Consider the following 13,263-nt stretch of genomic DNA (forward strand, 5'->3'; position numbering starts at 1 on the left):
CCATGACTACTAGTAGTTTGGTGTTACTGCCTTTATTTGTGCTAAAGTACCAGCATTTTAACCCACCATTGTATCTGCACCCTTACAGCAAATGTCACCATGTTAGTATTCCTGTCAAAATAGTTTGGACCTGGGGGTCTGAGGACCGCACTTTGGGAACCAATGAAATAGGTGCTTACACCTACTATATATCATATCTTTTCATCTACAGGATTTTTAAAAACTTGATTGCAGTTAATGTTTTTGTAATTTTTAAAATATGGTTTTGATGGGTTTCAGTCCAGAGCAACAACATGTATTTTATTTTGCTTATGCTGAAGTTTACTAAATACTAACCTAATAGAATGAGGTCCTAGATCTAGTTGCAGTTTCTTTAACCAAAAAAAAAAAAAAAAAAAAAAGCAAACACAAACAAAAAAAACCCCAAAACTAAAAATGTAGAAATGGTCCATATGGTGTATTCCCAATGTATGCTGCAGAATTTGAAGAAGAAAATGCAATAGTCTAAACGTGGTGTTCTTTAAGAATAGGATTGGGCCAGGCGCAGTGGCTCATACCTGTAATCCCAGCACTTTGGGAGGCCGAGGCGGGCGGATCACGAGATCAAGAGATAGAGAAACCCTGTCTCTACTAAAAATACAGAAAATTAGCTGGGCATGGTGATGGGCGCCTATAGTCCCAGCTACTCTGGAGGCTGATTCAGGAGAATGACGTGAACCTGGGAGGCCGAGCTTGCAGCGAGCAAGGATCGCGCCACTGCATCCAGCCTGGGTGACAGAGCAAGACTCCATCTCAAAAAAAAAAATAGGATTAATTCTGAAGAGTTTTAGCCTGTAAAGAGATTTGGGACACTGTAAGAGAGGAATGAGAAGAATGAGAATAGTAAAATAAATAATTTTTGAAGAGATACACTGTTAATGATGTCCTCCTTCAATACAACTTGTTTTTTTTTTGTTTTTTTTTTTTTGTTTGTTTGAGATGGAGTCTTTCTCTGTCACCAGGCTGGACTGCAGTGGCACATCTCAGCTCACTGAAACCTCTGCCTCCCGGGTTCAAGTGATTTCCCTTCCTCAGCCTCCTGAGTAGCTGGGACTACAGGCACGTGCCACTACGCCTGGATAATTGTTTTTATTTTAGTGGAGATGGGGTTTCACCACATTGGTCAAGATGTCTCGATCTCCTGGCCTCGTGATCTACCCACCTCAGCCTCCCAAAGTGCCAGGATTAGAGGCGTGAGCCACCGCACCCAGCCAACTTGTTTTTCTTAAAAGAACCTTTGGTAAGTATTTGGTTTCTGTGGCTTTGGCTATTATTCAGATTACAGTTTTGAAAGCAGTGTTTCCTAACGTTGTGTGTGTGAAATGGTTTTCCATGACTTGAACCTAGTTCTTCTGAAGCTAATATATAATAATAATGGCTTTTCCCCAATTTATAACAGAAAACATTACAACATAACAGAGGAAATGTCTATTAGTGGGTGAAAGCACATAAGGCTTAGTTCATTAACTTTTTAAAAAAATCACATGTAATTGTGTTCTGAAAATATATGTATAGTAATGGCATTTATTGGTATTACTTGGTTCATGTGATAGAATAAAATGTTAGAATTTTATGGTGTTTGAATTAGTTATCTATTGTTCTGTCACAAATTTAGTGGCTTAAAACAACAAACCTTATCTCACAGTTTCTGTGGGTCAGGATTCTGTGCAGTTTACCTTGGGTTCACTGACTTGGCCTCTCACCAGGCAGTGAAGATGTTGGTGGCAGCTGTGATCATCCCAAGGCAGGATAGGGAGAGAATCCATCTCCAAGCTTGCATTGGCAGGATTCATCTCAGGCTGTTGGACTGGGCCTCCGTTTCTAGATGGCTATCAGTCAGAGGCCTTTTACAATACCTTGCCGTGTGGGCCTCTCCATAGGGCACCTCATCACATGGCAACTGGCTTCCATCAGAGGGAGCAATGGAGAGAGCAGGAGAAGCGTGACCAAGGCAGGCATCATAGTCTCCTTGTAGCCTCACCTCAGAAGTGACATTGTTACTTTTGCTGTATTCTCTTTGTTAGAAGTGAGTCACTAGGTCCAGGAGTGGGAATTTTACAAAGGCATGAATGGCAGGAGGTGACAGTGATCGGGGCCATTTAGAGGCTGCCTGCCAGTGTTGAAGAAAATTGTTGACTTCTATGAGCTGTAGCAGCAGACAGTGCTATGCAAGGAGAATGGCTGTCTTAGAAGTCCAGTGCCTCATATGAGTTTTAATGTGTTGCCTTTTCCCCCTGATACATTTTGTTTAAATCCATGGTCATCTTGCCATTTAGTGGTGTGGTTTAATTTTATATTTGGGTTAGTCTGTATGTAAATGTTTAACACAGGTGTCTCTGTGTTAAACAGGAATCCTGTTCATCTTCTTCACCGATATGGTTTGTGGACTCTGATGAGCCAAATCTGACATCAGTTCTGGAATGTCTAGAAGATACTAAGAACAACAATTTGGTGAGAAAAGAAGCCAACCTATTTTCTGTTTTCCTCATGAACATGATATATAGAAATTGAATGTTAAGAGATAACATGATTAAAAAGCATGCTTAATGACCATAATCTTAGAGGATTTAAAGTCTGGGTATGGCCGGGCGCTGTGGCTCACGCCTGTAATCCCAGCACTTTGGGAGGCCGAGGCGGGCGGATCACAAGGTCAGGAGATCGAGGCCATGGTGAAACCCCGTCTCTACTAAAAATAGAAAAAACTAACCGGGCGCGGTGGCAGGCGCCTGTAGTCCCAGCTACTCGGGAGGCTGAGGCAGGAGAATGGCGTGAACCCAGGAGGCGGAGCTGGCAGTGAGCCGAGATTGCTCCACTGCACTCCAGCCTGGGCGACAGACCGAGACTCCGTCTCAAAAAAAAAAAAAATAAAAATAAATAAATAAATAAATAAATAAATAAATAAATAAATAAAGTCTGGGTATTTTAAGTCCTCCGAATCTTTCTTACTACCTGGATTCGCTTTATTATTTACCACATGTATAACCTTAGTTTAGATTAGGAATTCAGGATCTCTTTTTCCCTGAATTCTAACCATTAAGAGCCAAGCAAGCATTTTGGGTAGAGACCACTAGCCAAGGTGAGAAGTAGAAAAAAGACCAAGGTGGAAGTGAAGGTAGTGATGGGGAGAATGATACCAGAACTAGTAGGAGGGAATTGCCTTTTTTTTTTTTGAGATAGAGCCTCACTCTGTTGCCTAGGCTGGAGTGCAGTGGTGTGATCTCAGCGCACTGCAAGCTCTGCCTCCCGGGTTCATGCCATTCTCCTGCCTCAGCCCCCCGAGTAGCTGTACAGCCGCGTGCCACCATGCCCAGCTAATTTTTTGTGTGTTTTTAGTACAGATGGAGTTTCATCATGTTAGCCAGGATGGTCTCAATCTCCTGACCACTTGATCCACCCGCCTTGGCCTCCCAAAGTGCTGGAATTATAGGCATGAGCCACCGCACCTGGTGGGAATTGCCTTTTCTTTCAAGGGACTGTAAATCTGCAGTAAAAGTCAATGATATTCAAATAGAAAGTTTTGTTTTTATTTTTAGTATGTAAAGAAATATAACTTTCCATGTTGGAAAAATTTTAAAAACCCTTTTTAAATTATAAAACTCATAAGCAACCATTGTTGAGAAAATTAGTAAAGTACAGAAAAGAAAAAGAAAAAAATTAAAGTCTTCCGTAATTTCTCTACCTAATATTGCCACTATTGACAGTTGACATGATGGCCATTTTCTACCAGTATATATTTTTTCTTTGTTAGTAAAATACATATCCTTTATAGATATGTTTAAATAGTTGAGGTCATATTCTCTATAGTTTTTTTTTTTTTTTTTAAGACGAAGTCTCGCTCTGTTGCCCAGGCTGGAGTGCAGTGGCATGATCTGCGCTCACTACAAGCTCCGCCTCCCGGGTTCACATCATTCTCCTGCCTCAGCCTCCCCAGTAGCTGGGACTACAGGTGCCCACCACCATGCCCAGCTAATTTTTGTATTTTTTAGTAGAGATGGGGGTTCACCATTTTAGCCAGGATGGTCTCGATCTCCTGATCTCATGTTCTGCCTGCCTCGGCCTCCCAAAGTGCTGGGATTACAGGTGTCAGCCACTGTGCCCGGCCCTTTTATATTCTTTTAAAAAGTATTTACTGTATTTTACCATGATGTCATAGTGTTTATAGAAAAAAAAATCATTATTTTCAGTTGACATGATTGTTTACCTGAAAATATCCAAAGGAACCAACTGAAAAAACAATTTTTAAGATTAGTGGCTAAAAGCTCTTTATATAAAAATCAATATCCTTCCCCAATGCTAGCTATAATCACATAGAAGATATAGTGGTGCAGTATTTTTTCAGGTTTTTCAGGTGTTTCAGCAAAAATTAAATATCTAGGAATAAACTTAGATGTGCAGGACTTTTATCAAGGACATGACAAAATTTTGCTGAGTGAAATGAAACATTTGCATTCTATGTTCCTGGATGAGCAGATTTCATGCTATAAATATGTTAGTTATCACCATGTCTTCATATTAATTTATAACTGTAATTTCTGCTGGGCACAGTGGCTCATACCTGTAATCCCAAAAGTTTGGGAAGCTGAGGTGAGTAGATGACAATTAGCTGGGTGTCTGTGGCACACACTTGTAGTTCCAACTACTCCTGAAGCTGAGGCAGGAGGATCACATGAGCCTGGGAGGCAGAGGTTGCAGTGAGCCGAGATCATGCCTCTGAACTCCAGCCTAGGTGACAGAGTGAGACCGTGTCTCAAAAAAAAAAAAAAAAAAAGAGAAAAAAAGTGTGTGTATATATTTTATATATATATACATTTTGTGTGTGTGTGTGTGTGTATATATATATACAAATTTCAGTACAAATTCCAGCAGATTTATTTTTGGCACTTGACAAAACAATTCTAAAATTTGTTTAGAAGAGTAAATAATAAAAAATAATCAAGTATAGACTCTTTCAACCAGATATTAAATAAAATATTGTAGACTAGCCCTGGGCCAGACAGATAAAGGCAATGGAAGTTTAGAACCAGAGTCATGCAAATGAGAATTTAATATAAGGAAAAGGTGATATTTTACCTTCATAGTGAAAAGATAGATTATTCTGTAAATAGTTTTAGGAGAACTGGCCATTTGTGGAAGTTTGAGTCTTAACTTCAGTTTTTGTCAAAATAAGTTATAGTTAGTTTAAACACATCTATTCTTAAATATTAGAAGAGAAGAACTTCAGTTGGACGATATTTTAAAAGTTAAGGCTGAGGCTGGGCACAGTGGTTCATGCCTGTAATCCCAGGACTTTTCGAGGCCAAGATGGGAGGATTGCTTGAGCCCAGGAGTTTGAGATCAGCCTGAGCAACATAGCAAGACTCTCTCTCTCTCTCTCTAGATATAGATATACATATAAATATACATATACAAGTACAAAAAAGAGTTAAGGTTTGTATGGAGAGCCATGAAGATAAGAGGTAAAAATTAAAGGTTTGATGAACACATGTTTACATCTCCAGCAGGGGGGTTGATGGGAAAGAATGATAGACATAGCTCCATTACTGCTACCTCCTTTTAGGGAGTTGATTCTGAACATCTAAAGATAACAGTTTTATAAGAGCAGAAATGAGTTATTTTTCAGTGTCTAAAACATTATATAACATACATACATACATACATAAACATGTTCATAAAGTTAAATGAAGTAGGATATAAAATGGGGCCTAGTGTTTAAAAAATAAATATATTTACATGAAGGAGAAAACAACTCACCTCCTACTCTTACAGCCTCTGCCGGTTTATCATAACCTAGTTTATTGAGAGAATAAGCTACATGTCTTCACCTTTTCTCATTGAGCTCATTATAATCTGAATTCTGCCTTCATCGTTGCGCTAAAATTTACCTCTTAGTTGCCAAATCTAGTGGCTCCCCTCTTAGTCCCCAAATTGACCCCTCTGTAGTATTTTGATACTGTGGATTGTTCCCTTGTTGAAACATTCCTCCATTCTTGATGTCCACCAATAAAGAGCTGGTTAAATAAAAATTATAGTGTAGTTTTATAATAGAATATTCTGTTGTAGACCAAAAAATGCAAGTAGTCTTTCCATAAGAGCATGTGCAAACTTCTAAGATATATTAAGTAAAAAAGTGAGGCATAAAATATTGTGTATAATCTGACCCCTTTAGTATACAGTGTAAAAAAATCTATGTCTGTGCTTGTTTATACTTACTTTTTTCTCCCCTGGTGGATACAGGAAACTGAATAGTAGAACACAATTAAAAAAAAAAACTGTGTGGCTTCTGTGCCAGGACCTGTGATAATTGGGTATAAAAGATAAAAAGGCATGTCCATGTCCTCTGGGAAGGGACATGATAATCGAATGGGACTTCTATCGGATTCTTTTCTCCTGTTTTGATCTTATCACCCACCTTGGTCTCCTCCAATCTCTTCTTCCTTGGCCTACTTCTTTCTTCTCTTTTCATTCTGTGCTTTCTCTGAGTAATCTTTGACTCCCATTACTTAAGTCATGACCTGTGTTCCAGGGATTCCTAAACCCATATTCATCTCGAGTTTCATACCCATATATCTGTCTGTATATCATATATGTTAGGGAATCTCACTTGGAGTAACATGGGTGTTCAAAATGATGATATTTAAATCTTCATGTATCTACCTTTTAGCACTGTATCAGCCCCATCATGTGTTCCATCAACAATTCTCCTTGTCATTGTGAGTGGGACAAAATGAAATAATCAAACTAGTCACCCATGCGCAAACCTGGGAACTGTCCTAGCATTCTTTTATATACTACTGCTCTCTGACTGCCCCCCTCCCCCCGAAACTAGTAAATTTCTAAGACCTGTCCTTCTGAATGTCTCTTACTATTTTCCTTGTGATCTCAGTTTCTTCCTCCCATCCCTCAAATGCTTTTTGTGTGTGTGCAGTGGGGAAGGAGAGTAAAATTGAAATTCATGGAACTTGTACTACCCTGTCTTTCTTTGTTTCATTCTTTTTTTCCTTTTTTTTTTTTTTTTTTTTCTTTTGAGATGAAGTCTCACTCTTGTCCCCCAGGCTGGAGTGCAATGGTGCAATCTTGGCTCACTGCAACCTCCACCTCCTGGGTTCAAGTGATTCCCTGCCTTAGCCTCCTGAGTAGCTGGGATTACAGGCACCTGCCACCATGCCCAGCTAATTTTTGTATTTTTTAATAGAGATGAGGTTTCATCATGTTGGCCAGGCTGGTCTCAAACTCCTGACCTCAGGTGATCCTCCTGCCTCAGCCTCTGAAATTGCTGGCATTACAGGTGTGAGCCACCGTGCCCGGCCCCTACCCTGCCTTTCTTGTTGCTTGGTATGACTCCACTACTCTGCTGCCTCTCTCCCCCTGCAGCGGGATAATTTAGGAATCAGAGAGACTGAGGGGTTGATGAGGATATATATTATCATTTACGTGCCCTGGCCCAGTCAGATTAACATCTAAAGGACTGAGCCCTGAACAAAGAGTCAGGTTACCTTTTAAGCATTTTGTGGGGTAGAGGGGAGATCTGAGCAGGGGGAAGCATATTACAGAAGCAAGAAACAAAGACAGTTATTCAGTTGAGACATGCATTACATTGTTTCTTACTTTTCAAGGAAAAACATGTTTTACAACTTGAGTTTATCTGTCTAGTGACCTTGCAGCTGCACAGCTAGAGAAACAGGGTCTTCACAATGCCTGGGAAAGGAGGAGAGATAAGGCTCACTAGCCTCAGAAAAACAAGCAGTTAATTTTTAAAGGACTCCACCTCTTTTTCTTTTCTAGGGGGAATTGGTTTTTGTTTGTTTTTTTACATACAGCTGAGTTTTTGCTTACACATTCTTTTTTTTTTTAATTACACTTTAAGTTCTAGGGTACATGTGCATAATGTGCAGTTTTGTCACATATGTATACATGTACCATGTTGGTGTGCTGCACCTATTAACTTGTCATTTACATTAGGTATATCTCCTAATGCTATCCCTCCCCACTCCCCCCCACCCTACAACAGGCCCCGGTGTGTGATGTTCCCCATCCTGTATCCAAGTGTTCTCATTGTTCAATTCCCACCTATGAGTGAGAACATGCGGTGTTTGGTTTTCTGTCCTTGTGATAGTTTGCTGAGAATGATGGTTTCCAGTTGCATCCATGTCCCTACAAAGGACATGAACTCATCCTTTTTATGGCTGCATAGTATTCTATGGTGTATATGTGCCACATTTTCTTAATCCAGTCTATCATTGATGGACATTTGGGTTGGTTCCAAGTCTTTGCTATTGTGAATGGTGCCACAATAAACATATGTGTGCATGTGTCTTTATAGCATCATGATTTATAATCCTTTGGGTATATACCCAGTAATGGGATGGCTGGGTCAAATGGTATTTCTAGTTCTAGATCCTTGAGGAATCACCACACTGTCTTCCACAATGGTTGAACTAGTTTACAGTCCCACCAACAGTGTAAAAGTGTTCCTATTTCTCAACAACCTATCCAGCACCTGTTGTTTCCTGATTTTTTTATGATCACCCTTCTAACTGGTGTGAGATGGTATCTCATTGTGGTTTTGATTTGCATTTCTCTGATGAGCATTTTTTCATGTGTCTATTGACTGCATAAATGTCTTCTTTTGAGAAATGTCTGTTCATATCCTTCACCCCTTTTTGATGGGGTGGTTTGATTTTTTCTTGTAAATTTAAGTTCTTTGTAGTTTCTGGATATTAGCCCTTTGTCAGATGAGTAGATTGCAAAAATTTCTCCCATTCTGTAGGTTGCCTGTTCACTCTGATGGTAGTTTCACATTCTTTAATTTCTTTTTTTTTTTTTTTTTTGAGACGGAGTCTCGCTCTGTCGCCCAGGCTGGAGTGCAGTGGCTGGATCTCAGCTCACTGCAAGCTCCGCCTCCCAGGTTTATGCCATTCTCCTGCCTCAGCCTCCCAAGTAGCTGGGACTATAGGCGCCTGCCACCTCGCCCGGCTAGTTTTTTTTTTTTTTTTTTTTTGTATTTTTTAGTAGAGGTGGGGTTTCACCATATTAGCCAGGATGGTCTCGATCTCCTGACCTCGTGATCCACCCATCTTGGCCTCCCAACGTGCTGGGATTACAGGCTTGAGCCACCGTGCCCGGCCCTTTAATTTCTTTTAATTCCTGTTTCACTCCAGCCCTCCTGTAGTCCCTTCTGTGCTAGAGGTCAGAGTGTCCTGTCCAGGTCTGTGTCCAGATCGCCCTGCCTCATCTTCATTATGTACTTAGCACAAAGCAGAGCACATTGGGTGCATAACAAATCCACACTGGGGCTTGGCTTCCTTTTAAGCATGAGGATTTTTGGTGGATCCTAATTTATGGTTCAACCTTCCTGTTTCCACCTTCTTCATTGATCACTTTGGGAAGGCTTATTCTTTGCTTCGTTAACCCATTCTAATCCTGTGTCTTCTTTCTTTGTCCTTTGTAAACCTGCTTCTTTCTCTTCATCTCTTTTCTTGGTCAGAGACACCCAGAAAATTGTTCCCGACCAAGTGAAGTGAGTTGCCTTATTGGATCCCATTTGAGTCACCTTATACATTGAAAAACATTTTAAACAATGAAAACCACACTTGTGCACATAGTTTACCTTGCTTACTTCCTTAAAGTAAATGTGCTTACAACACAATTAGGACTTAAACATGGAAATTTACAGTTATTCTTTGCAGTTTCCTAGTGAATTATTATTTTTTAGACAGACACTTAAGAGCCTACTAAGTATCAAGTGTTTTGCAGGTTTATTTGATCTTTACCATTCTGGGAAAGTTTTCATTTCTTTGTTTTACAGATGAGTAGACTCAAACTCAGGGAATTAGATGTGATATCCAAGGTCATCTAGATTTCCAGGCTCTGTCTGCTGGATCACATTTGCTTTTGTACTTTTAACTGACTGTGATTGGAATATATAATTTTATAAGCCATGTGTAACAACACTGCCTGTATGTTTTTTTCTTCTTTTTTTCTTTTTTGGTAGCCTCATTAATGCATTAATGTTCTCTTGTTTGAAGTTGTAAGTTTCTAAGAAAACAAGGTAGCAATGAGAAATTGGACAATGTCTGGAACTTCCTTCCTCTGCCTATATTGTTGTCATTCCACTAGTTATCAGTTTTAGTGATTATACCCCAAGCCATAGTAACATTCTTAAAATAGAGACTCCTGAAAATATTTTAAAGAGTTTTTTTTTATCTGTAAGCTACAGTTGAGCAGTAACAAACTTTTTTATTTCCTTCTGGATTGATTACAGTAGTCATAACATTATTGATGTCTTCTAAGGGCTCTTTAACATAATGCTTATTTACTGAAATGTGTTTTACGGCTTCATCAGCAACTGAAGTGCTGGATATGTGGACTCTGCAGATTAGATAACCTTCCTAAGCACCTGGATGTTGACATGCCAGATCAACCACTACCCATGGGTCAGGTAAAGTAAAAATTCTCCAGTGTTCAAGAGCTAAAATAAATTGTCTCAAACAAAAGTCAAACTAGGATGATTTTTTTTATTATTATTCACGTCATTTAGAAGTTAGTTTTTCTGTTCCTATTGAATTGTTTTGTTTGTTCTGTTTTAGATACTAAAAATAACCTTTTCATTCTTTGGAGCTGCTAGCATTTAGTATGACAGGTAAAAAAAAATTGCCCTTTTCCCTAACACCAGCTTTTCATTGTTAATATTCCTGGTGTCCATAAATGTTCTTGCTTCTTTCATTGTTTGTCTTTGCTCATTGAATTACCTTCACCTAGAAATGCCATCTCCTTAAGTCTGTCTCTGCTTCTTAAGGACTCACCCACGTGTTATCTCCTGCAAGCAACAGAAATCACCACTAGGTCACCACTACCCCTAACTTCTTCCTGGATTTACCTATTTAGGCCTCTGTTATTGACTTTTTAGTATAATGCATGAGAATTTAGCTCTTATACCACCCACTTTCCCTTCCTCAAACATTATCTTTAGTCATATAAGTTATCACTAATTGTCATTAGGACTTTGTAAAGCCAAGTTTTCTAGAATATTTAGGATAGGATATTTGTTTTCTTGATGGTGTTTTTAGTTTTGCAGTGTCTTCCTCTTAATAGTACTTTTTAATTTAAAAAATTCGGTTGTAGCCCTTCCTGTGAGATCTCCGTCTCTTCCAAAGCCTTTGGCTCCTCTGTGCCCATTTTGGCAGGTCATTCTTTGGGTTGGCTGTGCAGATGTCACCTTGAGGTTTTTCTCATCTGCTCTCCTAGAGTAGATCCATAGTTTCCTTGATCCCATGTCATCTTTCTTGGCTTTCCCTTTGTCATTTTACCTGACTATGTCCTCAAGTAAAACCCTAAGAAAGCGTGGAGTGGTATATTTTCTGATCTCTAGCTTCTGAAAAAATACAATCCAGTGTTTGGGTTATGGAGCCAGTCTGAGATAGGTTTGAATCTTGGTTCTACTACTTATTAGCTGTATGCCCTTGGGCTGATTCCCTAAGTGCTCTATGCATCAATTTTCCATTTGCAAAATGGGGGAGCCAGTAATAGCATTAGTACCTATGTTTCTAGGGCGCTATGAGGATTAAATGAGTTGGTACATGTAAACCATTTAGAATAGTGCCTGGTGCATAGCACATCCCCATCACTATTCTCTTTTGTCATAGTCTACCCTCACACTTGATGGATAGTTTGGTTGATTATGTATTTCTAGGTTGAGGATAATTTTACCTTAGAATTTCAAAGTCTGTGCTGTTGTCTTCTAACCAGTTTTGGTGGTGGAACCTCATGTCATCCTGAGTTTCACTCATTTATACATGACTTTCTGGAAGCTTTTAGGAGTTTGTCTTTTCCTTGGTGAGCTGAAATAGCACAACATTGTACTTAGTGTGGGTCTTTTTTTCATTCATTGTGCTGGGTACACCAAATGGATAGGCGTATGGATGGGGTCTTTCAAAGATGGAATCTTGAATCTTGTCATATTTTTGTTAACTTTCTCTTTTCCATTTTATTTGTTTGTTTTGAAATGTCTGTTAATTGGATTTTAGTCCTCTTGTCTTGAGTCTTGTATCTCACGTTATTTCTAATTCTTTTTTAAATTTTAAGTTCTGGAATATTTTTCTTATCTTTTGACTTTTAGGAAATTTTATTTGTATAGTCACAAATTTAAGTTTTGTTTTGGTTATTTATTGTTGCTTAACTAATTTTCCCAACACTTAATGGCATAAAATCACACATTTGTCTATCTGTCACTACCGTATGGGTTAACTGGGGCTAACTGGACAGTTTTTCTGCTGGTCTCATTTGGCATCTCTCACTGTGCAGTTAGATGGTGTCAGGGACTGGTCATCTGGATGCTCAGCTGCAGTGGAGTGTCTGACATGGCTTCTTCACCCACAGGTCTGCTGTCTTGGTGTTTCTTCACGTGGCCTTCCTCTCTGCATAGCGTCTCATCCTCTCAGGCCTCTTCATGTGGCTTGTCTTTCTCCAAGAGGATAGCCAATTGTTATTTTTGGCTTCCAGAAGCACAGAAGCGGAGCTGCCAGGTGTTCTGAAGGCTTAGACCTGGAGCAGGTCCAGTGTCATTTCTACCAAATTCTCTAGGTTAAAGTGAGTCTTGGGGCCAACCCAGATTCACTGTGGGATGGGCCTGTTCAAGGACATGGTGACAGGAGGTGTGGCTCATTGGGGACCAACTCCCAAGATGAACCCTGAGTTCTAAGACCTTTTTCTTCTCTGATTATTCCTTATTCATATTCTATTTTGTTTTATTCATCTAATACATTCAGAAGTGTCTTTACGAAGTGATTTTGATACTCTTTTGCCTGCTCCCTAGCGTCTCTTTGTTCTTTAATAAATTTTTTTCTTAGTTTACTTTGGTCTTATTTTACTTTTTAAGGCCTTTCCTTAAATATCTATTCTATGTTGTTTATCATTTGTAGTCTTTTTTTTTTTTTTTTTTTTTTTTTTTTTTTTTTTTTTTTGAGATGGAGTTTCACTCTTGTTTCCCAGCCTGGAGTGCAATGGCATGATCTTGGCTCGCCGCAATCTTTAGCTCCTGGGTTCAAGTGATTCTCCTGCCTCAGCCTCATAAGTAGCTGAGATTATAGGCATGTGCCACCAAGCCCGGCTAATTTTTGTATTTGTTTCTCCATGTTGGTCAGGCTGGTTTCGAATTCCTGATCTCAGGGGCTCTGCCCAAGTCAGCCTCCCAAATTGCTGGGATTAAAGTCATGAACCACTGTGCTG

At 39.4% G+C, this 13,263-nt stretch overlaps 1 protein-coding gene across 3 annotated transcripts in view; it reads left to right on the plus strand.

The window, feature by feature from the left end:
* Nucleotides 1–2,312: 2,312 nt before the first annotated feature.
* LOC105464724 (golgin subfamily A member 6-like protein 4) overlaps nucleotides 2,313–13,263 on the plus strand; it is a 173,607-nt gene continuing 162,656 nt past the window's right edge. The window contains exon 1 of one of the 3 annotated variants that reach the window (XR_011625270.1): nucleotides 2,313–2,490. The gene's annotated coding sequence lies outside the window, so the exon portion shown is untranslated. The remainder of the gene's footprint in view (nucleotides 2,491–13,263) is intronic. The other 2 variants (XR_011625269.1, XR_011625271.1) reach the window with 2 other exon arrangements.

The sequence above is a fragment of the Macaca nemestrina genome, chromosome 7, assembly GCF_043159975.1.
Source record: "Macaca nemestrina isolate mMacNem1 chromosome 7, mMacNem.hap1, whole genome shotgun sequence".
Taxonomy (NCBI): domain Eukaryota; kingdom Metazoa; phylum Chordata; class Mammalia; order Primates; family Cercopithecidae; genus Macaca; species Macaca nemestrina.